The sequence below is a fragment of the Cherax quadricarinatus genome, chromosome 1 (genome assembly GCF_038502225.1).
Source record: "Cherax quadricarinatus isolate ZL_2023a chromosome 1, ASM3850222v1, whole genome shotgun sequence".
In the NCBI taxonomy this organism is placed as follows: Eukaryota; Metazoa; Arthropoda; class Malacostraca; order Decapoda; family Parastacidae; genus Cherax; species Cherax quadricarinatus.
Window position 1 is genome coordinate 20397288 of NC_091292.1, and position 17874 is coordinate 20415161.

At 44.1% G+C, this 17874-nt stretch overlaps 1 protein-coding gene across 9 annotated transcripts in view; it reads right to left on the reverse strand.

Moving 5' to 3' along the window:
- LOC128693780 (uncharacterized) overlaps positions 1 to 17874 on the reverse strand; it is a 59467-nt gene that overhangs the window by 12802 nt on the left and 28791 nt on the right. Inside the window, exon 1 of one of the 9 annotated variants that reach the window (XR_011394267.1) lies at positions 7555 to 7699. The exons of 1 other annotated variant lie outside the window; for it this stretch is intronic. The gene's annotated coding sequence lies outside the window, so the exon portion shown is untranslated. Of the gene's footprint in view, positions 1 to 7520; positions 7700 to 17874 lie in introns of those variants that run through there. 7 more of the 9 variants (XR_011394265.1, XR_011394279.1, XM_070102260.1 and 4 more) reach the window with 7 other exon arrangements.

Here is a 17874-nt window from a genome sequence, read left to right on the forward strand (position 1 = left end):
TTGGAGGTAGCAGGTTATAAAGTGATGACCCTGCCAACTACCCATTTAAAAGGTGGTGTGGGTATTTTAATGAAGGAGACGAGCCCGTTTGTTTTGCAGAGAAGTGAGGGGGGAAGGGTGTTGCGTGTGGATGGGTCGTGGATGGGTAAGCGTGTATCTTTTGTAAGTGTGTATGCGCCTGCGGAGAATAGCATGCAGGTAAGGAAGGATTTTGTGTGCAAGGATCTTGTCTATTTTTTGCGTGCACTTCCGGAAGTGGCAATAGTGGGGGGTGACTGGAACTGCATTATTAGGGCGGCTGACGTAGAACCAAAAGGGCAGGACATATGTCTAACTCTCAGGGATTTGATGAGGGACGTTAGGTTACGTTATGCGTTTGGGGGGGGGGGAAATAGAACATACTTTTGTTAGGAGGGGATACGCAGCGAGGTTAGATAGTGTATCTTTCTCAAGGGGTTGTGAAATCTTTTAATACCGTTGAGGCGGCTATGTCAGATCATAGGGCTGTAGTGGTGGAAGTAGGGTGGGAGGAGCTGGCAGAAATGTATAGGACTTATTGGAAATTGAACATTAGTGTGTTGAGTGATGAAGATTTGGAGGGTTTTTCTATTCTATGGAAAGAGCTTTACAAGGAAGCTCAGGAGGTAGATGACATTGTAACATGGTGGGATTTTGTATCCAAAGAAAGGATAAGAAAGTATTATGTGAGGGAGGGTAAACGTATAAACAATTTAAAATATGGGCTTGTGAATTATTTAGAGGATCGATTAAGAGGTTATGGGCAGGGGGTGGTTGGTGGTGTTTTTCCCATGGACGAAATAGTAGACAGAGATCGCGAACGTTGCAAAATGATCGGTTTCAAGCGGTAAGGGTGCAAGCAGGGTTAGAAGTTTTGTGGGGGGACAAGCCATCAGTGTGTGTTGCGACATCAAAAGCAAAGGCAGGCGCTGACGGCTATCCCGAGATTAGAGGTAAATGAGACGATGGGGATCTATAGAGCAGGGCAGGAGATAAGAAATACGAAGGGTATGAATGCATATGCAGATATGTGGTATGAAAAGTACTGGGCAAGTGCATATGCAACGTGCAATTTAGGTAATAGTGATAGGACGGCTTTGGGTGGGGTTATTACTGCAGAGAAAATAGAGATTGCTTTACAGGGCATGAGGAAGGGAAAAGCCCCAGGTATTGATGGTCTACCGGTGGAATTTTATTTACAGCATTGGGCGTTGATAGGAAATTTCATGGTTAGGTTATTTAATTGTATGAAGAAGGGTAAGTTGGGAGATAAGCAGACTACGGCAATTGTGGTGCTGGTCCCGAAAGGTAAGAGGCAGCCCACCCTTTGGGAGTATCGGGCAATATCGTTGCTATGTGCGGACTATAAGGTTTTTGTAAAAATTTTAGGTAATAGAGTTAAATGTGTAGTGGGGAGGGTCGTTTCGAAATCCCAGTTTGGGTTGCCCGGAAGGTCGGTGATTGAAGGACATGGGATTCTGAGAAGTTTTGTGGAGTCAAAAGGAGGGGGGGGAGGGGGTGGCTTTACTGGCTTTGGACTGGCAGACAGCCTATGATAGTGGAAAGGCGTGCACTGCAGGTTATACTTAGGAGACAGGGTTATGGGGAAGAAATAGTTGATTGGGTAAATACGCTGTATAGGGGAGCAAAAATGAGGGTAAAAATAAATGGGTGTATGGGGAGGGAATTTGCGATGGGTAGAGGTCTCAGGCAGGGGTGTCTCATGCCACAGATCTTATTTGTGTGTTTTCAGGACCCCTTTTATAGAATGGTTGAACGTACTGTCAGTACCCGGGGTGAGGGTGGGGTTGAGGGAGGGACGCTTTGGCCGGGATTAATAGGTTATGTAGATTATGCGACTGTTCTGGTTCGTGAAAGGATGTCTATGAAAGTATTGGACGATGTTGTGCAAGTGTTTGAACGTGCCACGGGTATGAAGGTAAACAGTGAGAAGTCAATGATCATGGGGTTGGGCACTTGGAAAGGAGGGGGGTAAGGCGAGTTGTAATGTTGTTAAAAAGTGTGCGGTGTCGCTAAAGATTTGTGGTATTATATACAAGGATGACATGGATGTGGAGCATGAAGAAAACTCGGATAGGTTATCAGAAAGGATCGTGGGACGTCTGGGTGTTTTGAGGCCCCAGCATCTCACTTTGGCCCAACGTGTGATTGTCGTAAATGTTTTATTGTATTGTAAGGTTTGACATGTTGCGGCTGTGTTCCCGATTACAGCGACGGCGATTGCGGGAATTTTGAGAAGGGTATTTAAATTTTTGTGGGGATCAAGGTGTGATTGGTTAAGAAGAGAGGTTATGTTACCATTGTGCCAGGGTGTTTTGGGATTGATGGATTTAAGACGGAGGGCTAAATGTGTTTCTTAAGTGGGAGGTATTGCGTGTGGGCGTGATGGCGGGAAATATAGAACAGGTATATATGAGGTTGAAGAAGTGGTATGGAAGCGTTGAATTGAGGGAATGTGAAATTGTTCTAGGGGCCTTGTTGCTGATTAGGGAACGGAGAAACATTCGAATACGGGTTTTTTGTAGGTTACTGGCGGGTAAGTGCGTTGCCCCTGTAGAGGGTTTGTTCCCAATGTGCTCGTGGAGAAACATTTGGTATAGATTTAATAAGCTGAAATTGTTGCCTAGGGTGCGTGACGTTGTTTCGTTTTTTACATGGTATCTTGCCGTCAGGGGCAATACTAAGAACCAGGAGGGTAGTAGAGGGACAGGGATGTGTTTTTTGTGGAGGTGACGACACGGCGTTCCATGTAGTTTATTTTTGTGAAGGGTTAGATGATGTCAGGGGTTGGTTAGGTAGGTTGGTACAGAGGGTGGGAGGGAGGGGGGTGGTGGTTCCGCGTGTTTTAAGTCTTGATATGGGTGGTTTAGAAGAGGAAGTCATAAGAGCTTTAGATTACATCATGGTGGATTATGTCTACATATCGTGGGTGATGAGGGGGGAAAGGGGTTAGTGAGGTGCGAAGGCACTTTCTTGCGATAACGTTTTATCGTACGATGTGTCGGAACAAGGAATTGTACGGGAAGAGGTGGGATCAGGTATTTTCGGAAGGATATAGGAGGCTAACGTTAGAAATCCTCGTGAATCTGTGAATGAATCTGAATGTACGAAGGTTAAGGTTCCGTGTAAGTCAGTGGGCAATAGCAGGCTCTTCTCCTTGAGAGGGGGGGGCATGAGAGTGTGGTGAATGTTGGTATGACCCAATTCTTGAGTCATATGCTTTTAATGGTATATGTAATTGGTTATGTTTATTATAGGTTATGAGGTCATGATATGTTAGATTTTTGTAGATCAAAATATTTTTATATACTGTTTTGTTTGTGTACATTTATACATATGCACGGGTTTTCCATTTTTTTTTTTTTTTTTGTGAAATCAGGTTTTTCTTTTTAAATGTTAGGCTCCAGTATGGGTATGTTAATGTTGTTTTAAAGTTATATATGATAGGTTAGTACCCTGTTTCTGGTAGTTGTTTTGAGATGTTTTGTTGTAAGCTTTTGCTTTATGTATTGCCATTTTTTTCAGAGAGGTTATCGAGCCATTGGTTCTGAGAATTTGTTATCTTTTTATGTCTATTTATATTCTTGAATTATGTACTGTTGTACTGTTTTTAAATAAAATATAAAAAAATAGTCATATCTAATCACTGTCCCTTTATCACAGGGATGTTCCAATGCCTCACTTTCGCACTACCCTCACGGGTACGACTGATGCCGACTCAGTCGCATGTTATTACATGCAATTTATTTTACAATAATGGGACAAGACAGCATTCATAAATACTTTGATACCGACAGTGTTTTCTAACCGGTGGTCACTGTGTACACACCAGGAACCAAGTTACCAGTGAACATGGACGGGACTGTGACAAAGTTGAGAGCTTTTCTTGCCCTGACGATTGTAAATGCGGCAAATTACTAAATAACATAAGGAGAAACATTGCAGGTGGCCTACTGGACCATACTTGGCAGCTGTCAAAAATAAACCCACCAGAAGAATTCATAAGAACAGAAACAAGTTACTGTCTTGAAAGTGTGGGGGGGAGGGTAAGAGCTAAGCTTGTACGGGGTCCTACAACAGCTAAGGTAATTGTAGGCAATCTGGTTTAAAACAAGAAAGGACAGGTCCAGTTATTTAGCTAAAGATCACCTGAACGGCATGAAGGCATCTACCTCTGCAAGCAGAGGTCCAGCTGATATGCCCCTCTGCGTGCATCAATACACGCAACAGCAGCTCTGTCCCTCTTGAGACCTTGAATTCAAACAGTTGATGCTAACAGTCACATGAAGAGCCGAACCCAGCTGGAATTCAACTGTCAACAATACAAGTATTTATTAAAAAAGTGAAAATTGGAACTCGCAAGACTTGCCCATACGTTCCTACCCGACTGTTGGTCAACTGGTAGTTTAAAATCTATCGACTACAAGGTTGACAAGGCAGCACGTAATATACTTTCTAATAAAAACACTTTAATGAAAAAGGACAATATAATAAAATGCATAAAATTTTATCTTCCTATTTGAAGATTAACTTTCCTAACTGTGGTTGCAAGCTGGGCGTTTTACAGAACTGCTGGCTAAAATTTTTAACACTAACGTTATAATGACACGAAATCGTAATAACACGATTGCAAACAAGCTAGAATATGGGTGGGGGTTAGAACCTATGGCAAGTTAATGTTATTTAACTATTAGAAAAATATAAATTTAATATTCCTCGGTTGTGATGAATAGTTTTGAAAACCACTGCATCATCATGGGATCTTGATACAAAGAATTCTTCAAAACTTGTCCAACCTATGGACGAAGACCTACTTCGACTAGTGGACGGTACCACTATGATCCCGCCTCCTCCTGCTTCGCCTCACCTGACTACAGTATATAAGCCACGTCTACGACCCTATGCTGTACATTCTACAAGATTGATGGACTGAACACATCAACTCCAGGTTGTGTACGAATGGTATATAATACCGACAAGATGAGATTAAGACACATGTGCAACATCTGGGTATCTTTATTGTAGACGTTTCGCCATCCAGTGGCTTTATCAATACAAATTCTAGGACATAACTTGAAGACAGTAGAACTATGTACAGAAGATGAGGTAATCAGTCCCTCATGTACATAACCTTCACGACTACGACAACTACTACTAACCCATCTCTTTGGGAAGGACCTACTTCAACTGGGGAATCCCACCTACCAGTGAATATGCCCTCGTCTGCTACACCTGACGTTACTATATAAGCGCCAGGCTCCTTTCTTCTGCTTCAGATTCTCCACGACTATGGTGCTCTTCGCACCTACTCCTAGGTTGAGGGACTGATTACCTCATCTTCTGTACATAGTTCTACTGTCTTCAAGTTATGTCCTAGAATTTGTATTGATAAAGCCACTGGATGGCGAAACGTCTACAATAAAGATACCCAGATGTTGCACATGTGTCTTAATCTCACATCAACTCCAGGCTGAGGGACTGATTACCCCAAACTCCTCCTCTCTTTACACCTTTCTGCTTTGTATTGGACTGATGAAGCCACTGTGTGGCGAAAAGTTTCCTCAAAGATTCCCATATGTTGCATAAGTGACAGTTTCCCTGTCTCCTAATATGTTTTCCTACACATTCGCGACCTGGCTGCCAGGGAGTGTGGGCGTGCCTCGCACCTCTCTACTGACAGTCTAGCAAGCTATCCAGTGTCATCATGGCATTTAGCGTGAGGAGGCGGGTGAATACCATTGGCATATTATTATTATTATTATTATAATCAAGGGGGAAGCGCTAAACCCGGAGGAGTATACAGCGCCTGGGGGGGGGATGTGGAAGGCATTCAGGCTTAATTCGGGGAACTGGAGCACAGATCCAATTCCCTAAATCAAGAGCCCCTCACCAATATACCATTGGCATAGAACTTCTTCGGGGGGCGATTACGCCTGAGACTGCATAGGTATTGCTACCGAAGATTATCCGTGACACTTATGGTATAGAGGACAAGGATTTGTACGGTGTGGCTTTAAATGGCGCCTACCGGATATTTGTGAAACTACTCAAGGGGCCAGTGTATGAGGAGCTGGTTGAACAATTTCAAGATATCTGCGTAGATGTGTCCCCTGCAGTGCGTGTGCGTATGGTGGATGTCTCACGACAATACACGTGGGTGAAACTGCACCGACACACTGAATCTCAGCAGTGTTTTCAGAAGATACGGAGTGGTACACATGGCAAAACAAGGCAAGTGGGTGGCTGGGGCGTATGCTGGTCTACCCGAAGGTAAGTTTACCCTAAAGATGTCTCTACGCCAGGCCATACCGTTGTATGTGTACCTTGATGACTTCCGCATGCAGGTAATGGTGTCGTATGCTGGCCAACGACGGACATGCCGCCTCTGCGGCGAATATGATCATATGGCGGCAGTGTGTGGACAGCGAAGGCAGGCCAGACGGCCGGCCGGTGGAGCAACAAATGACAATGGGCAGGAGGCTCCTGTACATGGACAAGGAGATGGTGGGCGTGGTCGCCTTTGGAGTGAAAAGTTATACCTATGTATACACTGTATAAAAACACTGGTAGTTTTAGTTGTGAGGGACCTGCTGTTATGTGGTCTTTGTATGAACATGTCATGTACAGAACCTTTGTAATAAGAGGGTTCCCAACATTCACTTTAGTATCCTAGTTATTACTTGGGGTTGTGAAATGGGCTGTGTATATACATGTACTGTGTCAATGTGTTAAGATACTGTCTTCATTTTCTTTACTGTATAATTTGTATGTTTGGTTGTGAATGGGTTTGGGTGAGAAATGTAAGGGGCGGGGGGGGGGGTGAGGCTTCAAACACGTTTGCGCTGGGGAGAATATTTGTGAATAGGTGTCTATTACCTGTAGGAAATTCCTTGTGTGTGCTAAATGTATTTCATGTTGTGGCAATGTAATGATTGTTGTGATACATACCTAAACCATGACTTACATTGTTCAAGCAAACTTGTGGTCGTGTAATACACTTTGGACTAGCATAACTGTAATATTAATGTACATATCTCAACATGTCTGTAAGATTAATGCAGGTTGCTATGGTAATCCTGTTTGTTTAGAATAGGTGGGGGATAAGGGGGGGGGAAGCCCACACGGGGTTGTGTGTGGTAAATTAGGCAATGGAAGGTTTTTACATCTGTTGCCGGATAAGTCTAGTATTATTTTGTTTATTTACTGTTCTGTACTGTTTTAAATAAAATAAAATAAAATAAAATATGTTTTCTTTTAATCTACCTTGTCCATAATTACTATCGTATTTGCTTTTGTCTGGTTTCGTTGGAGAGGTCTGAGCAAAGCTCAGGATAGTTGCAAAGATTTGTTAAGTTATACCATGAATTAAGGAAAGATCCTAGACTTCATCCTACGAAACCAGACAAAAGCAAATACGATAGTAATTATGGATAAGGTAGATTATAGGGGAAAAAATAAACATTAAATGACAGGGAACTGACTTGCCCCTTAGCACAGGAGTTTCTTCTTCCTCACCAGATGCTAAGTAATTCCTTGGCCTGAACAAGCGTCCTCAGTATTCGGTAAGAGCAGACAACCAGCACTGACTACCACCAGTCAATGATTTTATTGCAAGCTGGCCGACAGAGGTTACGTTAAAACCCACCAGAAGCACCGACAGGGTAGTTAGTAGTTACACTTCAAGACGAGTAGTTGTTAATTATATCTTCGCTTTTAGAGTGTGTTGTACATAATTTTTGACAAATTAGACATGTATGCTACACTTGGGTATCTTTGTGGAAACGTTTCGCCACACAGTGGCTTCATCAATCCAATAAAAAGAAGAATAGTGAAGATCAGAAGAAGACTGAGGTAATCAGTCCCTCAGCTTGGAATGGGTGGCTCTCTGAACCATTCATCTACGTAATTATAATATGGCACTTTAAGGGAGGGATACGTTGAAGCCTGGAAAGGGTTCATGATACAAGGTTGTTTAATATCTCCTTCCTCAAATCAAACCTGATTGATTCCCATTAACCAGGCGGAGTGGTGTGGTTAGTTATACTTAATGGCACACGCCATAAGATCGCATTTCATGTGATTATCATTAATGATAATGGAATATAATCAGGCTTAATCCGAGGAAGGGGAGGGTAGCTCAAGTTCATTAATTCAAAGGCCTTTCACCAACACCCCCCTTTTTCCTTTCCCTCTCCCCCCCCCTTTCCCCATGAAGAAACATTTAAATTCCCTAAAGAGAGAAAAAATTGCTTTGTTGTAATTTAACCCGGAGGGTCAGTAACCCAGGATAACCCAGTAACGTCAGGATATCATCGACGACTGTCGGTTTCATTACCATAGGGGTTCTTTAATTCTCCACCCCCCAGGGTTAGACTCACACCAGCCACCTCACACCCAGGTACCCAGGGACCAACGTTGTTCTGCACACAGGGGCCTAACTTTTTCGCTCATCAGAGGATCGAACCCCGGTCCCTTAGTGTGTGAACTGATGCCACTACTAAGCGAGCTATGAGCAACGTAACAGAAGAAGCAACTCGTGGTGTCTTTTTCCACACGTAACGTGTTTACTCTCTCCACTAGAGGCGCTGACACACAAACTTCGAGACAAGCTTCAAGTTCCACTGCCGGGCCTCACCACAAGTGACAAGTATTTATGCTTTCCTACGCAGCCCAGACACCAGTTAATACACAGTTAAGCTTGTGATGACACGTTATTTATTTAGAGCGGCTGGTAATGTATTTACAGGTGGATTTTATAATTATCATTCTCAAAAATAAATTATCAAGTTGGTCAGAAATCTTCAGACGCAAATTACTTAAAAAATATCTCAAGCAAATAGTCTTTGCCTGTAAAAACAAGTTCAGTAATAATGATTAAATTTTAACAAATTTCTAACTCATGAGACATAAATGTCTTAACAGGGACATGTTAAGAAACCGAGAAAATATTGCCACTAAGACAAGATAAACAGTTACAGTGCAGAAACAATGAATGTTTATTATGTAGAAGAATATCAGACACGAGTTGTGTATCACATCTATATGTGTATCACATCTATGATGTGAAGTGCTGAGCCAATGGGAGATATTCAGTGCAAACACTCCAACTCTTGCTGAGCACTGGCTGACGCGCAACACTACACGGATCCACCTGAAAGGAGTTGTCAGTACCCTGAAATTAATGTGAGGGAGCGAGTGATCAGTTCCACGACTTACAGACTGACAGCTGAAACTACGTACCACAAGGATGTCGGTTTCGCAAAACACGTTGCTAGAGTCAACAGACACTTCGTACAAGGAGACTTGTGCTCGCCTCGCAGTAAGAACCAGCCAATCTTTAGGATAATTTTCGATTTTTTGTTATCTTTTGACACTTACATTACACGTAGTATTATCTGTTATTACAGTGTTATAAGGACATTTTGCTCGAATATTTATTAAATTTTCAACTGTATTCCATTATATATAACTATTGCTCAGCTTGAGACGTAGAAAATACCGACATGACAGAAATAAACACATCTGCAGTTAAAATACAGTGTTATTGACAACGTTTCGCCCACTTAACTGCATTTTGTTGATTTCTTAACTGGTAAAATCTTATTAATATCTCTTTCTCATAAAACACTAGAAACAAATATTATAATAATTATATATATTATAGACATGCAACACCTGGTTGATTAATTAGACACATGTGCAACACTTGGGTATCTTTAATGAGAACGTTTCGCCACACAGTATCTTCATCAGTCCATAGTGATGAACACAAACATAGACTTTCATACATAAATTTACCCTTGTGGGTTAAGCGTTTAGCGTTGTGACAATTTATACATAAATTAACTCCTAGGGAATCGCCCATCAGCATTACCTTAATTATTAATACATTCATACGCATGTATACAGATACGTGCACATTCGCAGACGCACATAAAGTACACGTATGCATACACATATACGGTCATTTGTGTACATATACAAACATGTAAACACAGGACTACATATGCACATATATACATATTCATAAATACACAAAAGTGTATATACACACATTCCCACAATAATATATATACTCATGCTTATGCACACATACACAAATGTGTATGTGTGTGCATTCATAAATGTATACATATGCATATTCACGCATACTAAAAGCGTATGTGTATACATACACACAGATACATACAGAGTAGATACATGTTTTTATACTATGCTGCATTAGAATATTCTCGCCACCCTGCACTACTCCTTTTGCGTGCATAGAGGTAGAGGTGGCTGAGCTTATGGAAAACGGGGGCTACCTTTCTGGGATCGCATAGCGTCCGAAATGCACCCAGCTGTTATTTGAAAACGAAAGATTACGTTTAAGAATTTCCAGGAATACGGCTGTGATCGCTCTGTCCTCGAGAACGTTCACCTACTAAGTTACCAATATATTAAAGCCCCATCAGGTAGTGATTTCGGTGTCCACTAACGATAAAAAAAAATATTAACGCACCGGCCGTCTCCCACCGAGGTAGGGCAGTCCGAAAACAAGAGTAAACACTTCCACCGTTACTCATTCAAAAGTGTGTTGACATCACAGTTCAGACGACTTTCCAAACTGTTACGTCCCCTCCCTTTTTTCCAGTGCAGGCACTGTACTTCCTACCTTCAGTTTTCCTAAATACCTTCACAAATGTTACCTTACACACTCCAAATGTACGTCAAGTCACTCCTTGCTTCTACTCCTATCTAAAAGTCTACTGGATATCCAACTCTTTAGCACTCAAATGCATTTGTGGTCACAGTGGTGCCTATGCTAACCTTCCTATGGTGTAGAAATATACCTAGATGGACGAATCATATTGTGGCTAGCTGGTCCAGTGGCTAATGCAACGGTCTGGAGTTTTGAGACTCTATGACCGTGGGTTCAAATCCCGCCCGTGGTATGGTTTGTTTGCAATCGTGTCCCTCTTCAAGGGGGGCTCCTTGGCGTGGTGAAGAGGCTCTTGGTCTGAGGAATTAGACCTGTCGGTCTCCTTCCTCAGACCGAACCTAATTACCCCCCAATCCCCTGTTCCCTATCCCATCCTCCCCTTTTTCCTTTCCTCCTCTTCCTCCCCACCCCTCCCTTTTGCCCTTCCTTTTTTTTTTTTTTTTTTTTTTTTTTTTTTCCCACAGGCATGCTAGTTCCTAAGTAGGGGAAAGGGTACTGGGGCCCATCCCATTCTGTTGAGGTTCTTGGCGGTGGCGTAGTTTGCCGTTGAATCTGGATTGCCTGGGGATGTCCTGATCCCTCTCCGGTATCCCGGAGGGTGGCTTTGGCTGTCTCTCGGGCGACGGGTGTATCTCTGGAAGCCACCTTTCGGATACCGGGGGTGGTGGCCGAAGGAGGTATGCTTTGTGGCAGATTTCCGGCCGCCCTCTCTTTTGTCCACCGAGGTAGCTCGGCAGATGCGAGGTTGCTATCCCGGATTGCCGGTTTACTGGCATGATGGGTAGGGTATGGCACGGGTTCCATCCTGCATCTGCGCTACTTGCGGTGCTGAGGTCCTCTTGGGCGCGGAGGGAGATTTCTGGCCCTTTCATTCCTCCTAGGAACTATCCCTCCCCGGTCCCCCCTTTTTTTATTCTTTTTTTTATTTTTATTTTCTTCTTTCTTTTTTTTTCTTAAAAACAAAAAGAAAGATGTAACCTAACCATGGCAGCCCTAGTCCATGAACCTGCTACCCCCGGGCCCCTTCTTGATACCGCACCCCGTTCTGACCCCGCCTCGTCTTTGGACCACTCTTCGGACACTCCTCATGCCTCTGTACCTCTTGCCGGTGCTGTTTCCTCACCCGCTTCAGGTACTGAGGCCTCGACTGACTCCTTCGATTTATCTGACCTTCGCTCTCCTCTGACTATGCTTCCGGCCTCTCCCTCTATGGTGCGGCAATTTTCAAATCGCCGGCCCATTCCACGTCGGACCAACTCTGGTCCCACACCTAAACGCCAACGACAATTACCTGCTGATGATACTTCTCCACCTTCTCGTTCTTCTCAGAAAAGATCGACACGTCCTTCACTACCTTTCCACGCTCAGTTTCAGACTGCACAATGGACTAAATTCTTCACTTTACGACCGACTTCCTCTACTGCCTATCTTTCTGACCACAGTATTGGCAAGGCACTCCTACGCCATGTTGGTAAAGATATTTCTTTTCATGCTCTTAAGAGCGATATGTGCATCATCACCATACAGAATGCTACCCAGGCTCATGAGCTTTCTCGTCTTTCCCATATCGAAACTGTTCCTGTCACTATTGAAAAGCATCATTCCCTCAATTCTTGTAGTGGCACCGTCATTCTGCCCCATACCATAGTTCAACAAAATTTCCAGACATGTGGCAATGACATTCTTGAACAGCTGGAACTCCAAGATCTCCCAATCCTCAAGGTAGGCACTTAGGTTCTTCCTGCCCGCGGGCAAAGATGATACCCTAGCAATGTGGCTCATTTAACTTTTGACAGCCATGAACTCCCATCCTCAGTTTATGTAGCAGGTCATCGGTTACAAGTTCGAAAGGTGATCCCTACACTGCAACAGTGTAGAAATTGCTGGCGATTTGGCCATCCAGCAAAATATTGCAGATCTATCGCCGAATGCCCAGTCTGTGGTGCCGATGGCCATTCTAATACATCTTGCAATCAACCTCCCTCTTGCCTTAATTGTCATGAGGCTCACCCTTCGTACTCTCGTCGTTGTCAAGTCTACTTAAACGAGCAGGAAATCCATTACTTCAAAGAGGCAGAAGGTCTCCCTTATGCCATGGCAGTTTCTCATCTCTGCATCCAAGGGAGACTACCTCGTGTTTCTTATTCCCGTGTTTCAAAACGTCCCCCCACTTCTGGTATCCCATCTTCTGCACCCACCTCTGTGGTTACCTCTCCCATAGTCACTCCTGCAGCTAATTCTTTTGCTGTCCTCGGCTCAGACGTCCCTACTTCAATGTCTCAGTCTGATCTCGCTTCTTCATGTTCTCTCTCACAAGCCTCAGTAGCGATGAGATCTCGTATGACACCTCCTCCCAATCGTCCCTCTACTTCTCAAAAGTCAAAATAAGGTCCGTTAACACCTCCTACCCATCTTCCACCTCCTCATTTTACCTGCCCTGTCTCTGTACCTGGTTCTTCCCCTCTCACTGGCTCTGTTACAAGTATAGAGGTTCACCCTCCTCCTCGTACTGTACCTTCCTCCCTTGTTCCCTCCCAAGTTTCTTCCTTTTCTGCCACCTCCCAGGTTTCTGCCTCTTCTGTCCCCTTCCATGCTTCTCCAGTTCCCTCCACCCTTTCGCCCCCCCCTACCTTGGTACAGTCCATTACAGTTCCAATCTTTACTCATCCTCCCCCTACCATTTCTAATATTGTCTCCCATACGACGTCTCTGAATTCTGAAACACTTGAAGCAATCTCTGAATATATTGCAGAGACCAAACCATCAATGGACACTGATCCACCCTCCGCTCCTTCTCTCTCCTCTACTCCATCTGCGCAACTCCTTTCTTCACAGTGCACCGTTCCTTCGCTGCTTGAACGTCTTCCACTGCCTCCGTATGTGGACTTTTCTAACCCCTCTATTCCGTAGGAACCCTTACCTACGGATTTCAGGTATCTTTATCATTGCCAATCATGGCCTATTTACAGTGGAATCGGGGTAATTGGGGTGAGCTTCAGATGTTACTCTCCCCGTTTTCCCCTGTTGGTGTTTGCTTACAGGAACCAAAATTACACTCTGCTGTTATCTCTCCCATCTCAGGCTATAATTTATTGTATTCTTCAGATCCTTTTCCTGATGAGACCTTTAATGAAAGTGCCCTTCTTCTACACACTGATATTCTGCACCATCAGCTATTTGTTGGTACTTCGCTGCATTACACAGCAGCCCGTATCCACTTGCATAGGTGGTATACGCTCTGTTCTTTATATCTCTCTCCTTCTCGGGCATTATATATTCCGGATATTGCCTTTCTTGTTTCGTCATTACCGCCACCGATTCTGTTACTTGGTGATTTTAATTCCCACCATTTCCTTTGGGGGGGTCTCACTGTGATTCCCGTGGCATTCAGTTAGAGGCTTTTCTTGCCACCCACCCCCTCCATGTTTTAAATACAGGTACTCACACCCATTTTGATCCTCAGACTCACACTCTCTCTTGCATCGATCTCTCAGTCTGCTGTTCCTCCGCCACATTAGACTTCACTTGGTCTGTTCTTCTGGACTTACATGACAGCGATCATTTCCCAATCATTCTTACTTCCCTTTCATATTCACCACCTCTTTGCATCCCACGCTGGCAATTTGATCAGGCAAATTGGAACCTTTACTCACACCTAACTGTTTTTAGAGTGGTTCCTTCTTCGTCCTCCATCGATGAGCTTTTACACCTCTTCTCGTCCTCCGTTTTAACTGCAGCTTCTCATTCTATACCCCAAACTTCAGGCAGGCATTCTCAGAAATGCATGCCTTGGTGGTCTCCTGCTTGTGCTTGTGCAGTATGTTTGAAATGCGCTGCATGGGGCAGGTACCAGTACAATAGAACCACAGAGAGACTTCTGGATTTTAAGCAGAAGCGTGCGATCGCTCGCCGTGTCATCCGTGACGCTAAACGCACTTGCTGGCGAGATTGTCTCCACCATCACCTCTGCTTCCTTTATGAGTGCAGTCTGGAAAAAAGTACGAAAACTGAGTGGTAAATATTCTCCTGACCCGGCTTCTGTTCTGCGGGTTGCCGATGTTGATATAGCAAACCCACTAGATGTTGCCAATGAAATTGGCAATCATCTGGTCCATATTTCTCAGGGACTCCATCTATGCCCCTCATTTCTTTCCTCAAAGTCTGCCAGAGAGTTAGCACCCTTGGACTTTTCTTTTCTCAGAGAAGAACAGTATAATGTGCCTTTTACACTTCAAGAACTGGAGGCAACACTCTCAGCTTGCCGATCATCGGCAGCTGGGCCCGACGACATTCATATTCGTATGCTACAACATTAACATCAGTCAGCCCTTGCAGTCCTATTACGCCTTTACAATCTTATTTGGTCACAAGGAGTTCTTCCACAGCTGTGGAAATCCACCATTGTTCTCCCTTTCCGCAAACCAGGCACTACGGGACATGAAACCTCCCACTATCGTCCCATTGCTCTTACCAGTGCAGTTTGCAAAGTGATGGAACGCCTAGTAAATAGACGTTTAGTGTGATATTTAGAGACACACAACAGTCTCTCCACTCATCAATTTGGCTTTCATAAGGGACGTTCTACCATAGACCCCTTATTAGGCTTGGATACGTATGTTCGTAATGCTTTTGCGAACAACCACTCAGTTATTGCCATATTTTTTGACCTTGAGAAGGCATATGACACAACTTGGAGGTATAATATTTTAGCCCAAGCCCACTCCTTAGGCCTTCGGGGCAATCTACCATCCTTCCTTAAGAACTTTTTAACTGACAGGCATTTCCGTGTTCGGGTTAATAATGTGCTGTCCCCGGACTTTATCCAAGCTGAAGGTGTCCCCCAGGGATGTATTCTGAGCACAAAACTTTTTCTCCTTGCTATTAATGATTTGGCCTCTAGTCTTCCATCAAATATTTGGTCATCACTCTATGTTGATGACTTCGCTATTGCCTGTGCAGGCACTGACTGTCACCTTATTACAGTTTCTCTCCAGCATGCAGTCGACCGTGTTTCCAATTGGGCCACCACACGTGGGTTTAAATTTTCCAGCACTAAAACCCACCAAATTACTTTCACTAGACGCTCTGTCATCTCTGATCATCCTTTGTACCTCTGTGGCTCCCATATCCCTGAACGTGATACAGTCAAGTTTCTGGGCATCCTCTTTGATCGTAGGTTATCCTGGAAACCTCACATTACCTCTCTGAAGGCAACTTGTCACAGCTGGCTGAACCTTCTTAAAACCCTTGCTCATCTTTCATGGGAAGCTGATCGCCGAACCCTCCTTCGCCTACATTCCACCCTTATTTTATCGAAACTTGATTATGGTGACCAGATCTATTCAGCAGCATCTCCTGCTACTCTCTCTAGCCTTAACCCCATTCATCACCAAGGATTACGTTTATGCCTTGGTGCTTTTCGCTCTTCCCCTGTCGAGAGCCTCTATGCAGAAGTGAACGTTCCATCCTTATCCGATTGCCGTGATGCCCATTGCCTTCGCTACTATGTATGCTCTCATGATCTCCGCAATCCTTCCATTTATAGAATGGTCACTGATATTAGTAGACATTCTTTATTTGTTCGCCGCCCCTGTTTACTCCGTCCCTTCTCTCTTCGCCTTCATTCGCTCTTGTCTTCTCTTCAATTACCACCTTTCTATGTACATGTAGCATCTCACTTTTCCCTACCCCCCTGGGAAGTTCCAGCTGTTCGAGTCTGTTCTTTCTCTCTCCCTTGCTCGAAAGCCCAACTGTCTAGGGTCGCTTCCCGCTCTCTTTTTCTTGACCACTTTCACTCTCATTCTCATGCCATTGCAGATGGCTCTAAGTCTTCTGATGGCATAGGACTCGCAGCAGTGTTTCCGGACAGCGTCGTTCAAGGGCATTTACTATCTTCGGCTAGTATTTTTACTGCTGAATTGTATGCCATCCTTACAGCACTTATCTGTATTGCATCTATGCCTGTGTCATCATTTGTGGTTGCCTCAGACTCCCTTAGTGCTTTACAGGCTATACAGAAATTTGATACACCTCACCCCTTAGTCCTCTGTATCCAACTTTGGCTACGCCGCATCTTTACCAAGCATAAAGATATTGTTTTTTATTGGGTCCCTGTCATGTTGACATACAGGGCAATGAACAGGCAGACACTGCTGCGCAGTCAGCAGTACATGACCTACCAGTTTCATGTAGAGGTATTCCATTTACGGACTATTTTGCTGCAATATCTTCCCACCTTCACACCCATTGGCAACAACGTTGGTCTACTATGCTCAGCAACAAACTTCAATCTATTAAACCGAGTATAGGTTACTGGCCATCTTCTTATCACTAGTGTCGAGGTTGGGAGACTACTCTCTCCCGTCTTCGCATTGGCCATACTCGTCTTACTCATGGATATCTCATGGAGAGGCGCCCTGCTCCTCTCTGTGAGAATTGCCAAGTTCCATTATCAGTCAGCCACATTCTGTTGGACTGCCCACTTTATCAACGAGCACGCAGAATTTACCTCCATCGTCGTCTTCGCTCCACTGCTCTCTCTTTACCTTCCCTTCTCGCTGATGGACCCACCTTTCATCCAGACTCTCTCATTGACTTTTTGACAACAACTGACTTACTTCACAAATTCTGATACCTTCAGCCCTTTCTACCTCAATCTCTTGCTACCCTCTACCCCCGTACTATCCCCTGCCCCACTGTTTTCTGTAACCTACTGATCATCCCTCCTCCCTTCTGCCATCCAATACCCTCGCTTCCTTCCCTACCCTGCAGCGCTGTATAGCCCTTGTGGCTTAGCGCTTCTTTTTTATTATAATAATACTGCAATCGTGTCATTACGATTTCGTGAGTCATGTTGATACTCTGGTTGAGTCCAGTGCCACCTATGTGGCTAATATTACGTTGCTGATATATTTTCTTTCATTAACTATAATCCACTTGCTTTAAGTTGCGGGTAAGCTATAATGGGACACAATGCTGTACATCACATTCATTCATTCATTAGAGGTTTGCCGGTACTTCCGGCCTGGGTCTTCTCCATATGGTGACCTGGCTGTGGCCCCCGGTTGGGGGTGTCATTCATCTTCTTCTTTCTTCTGTCTTCTTTCTTGGACCCTCCTGCTGGAGGGTAACCT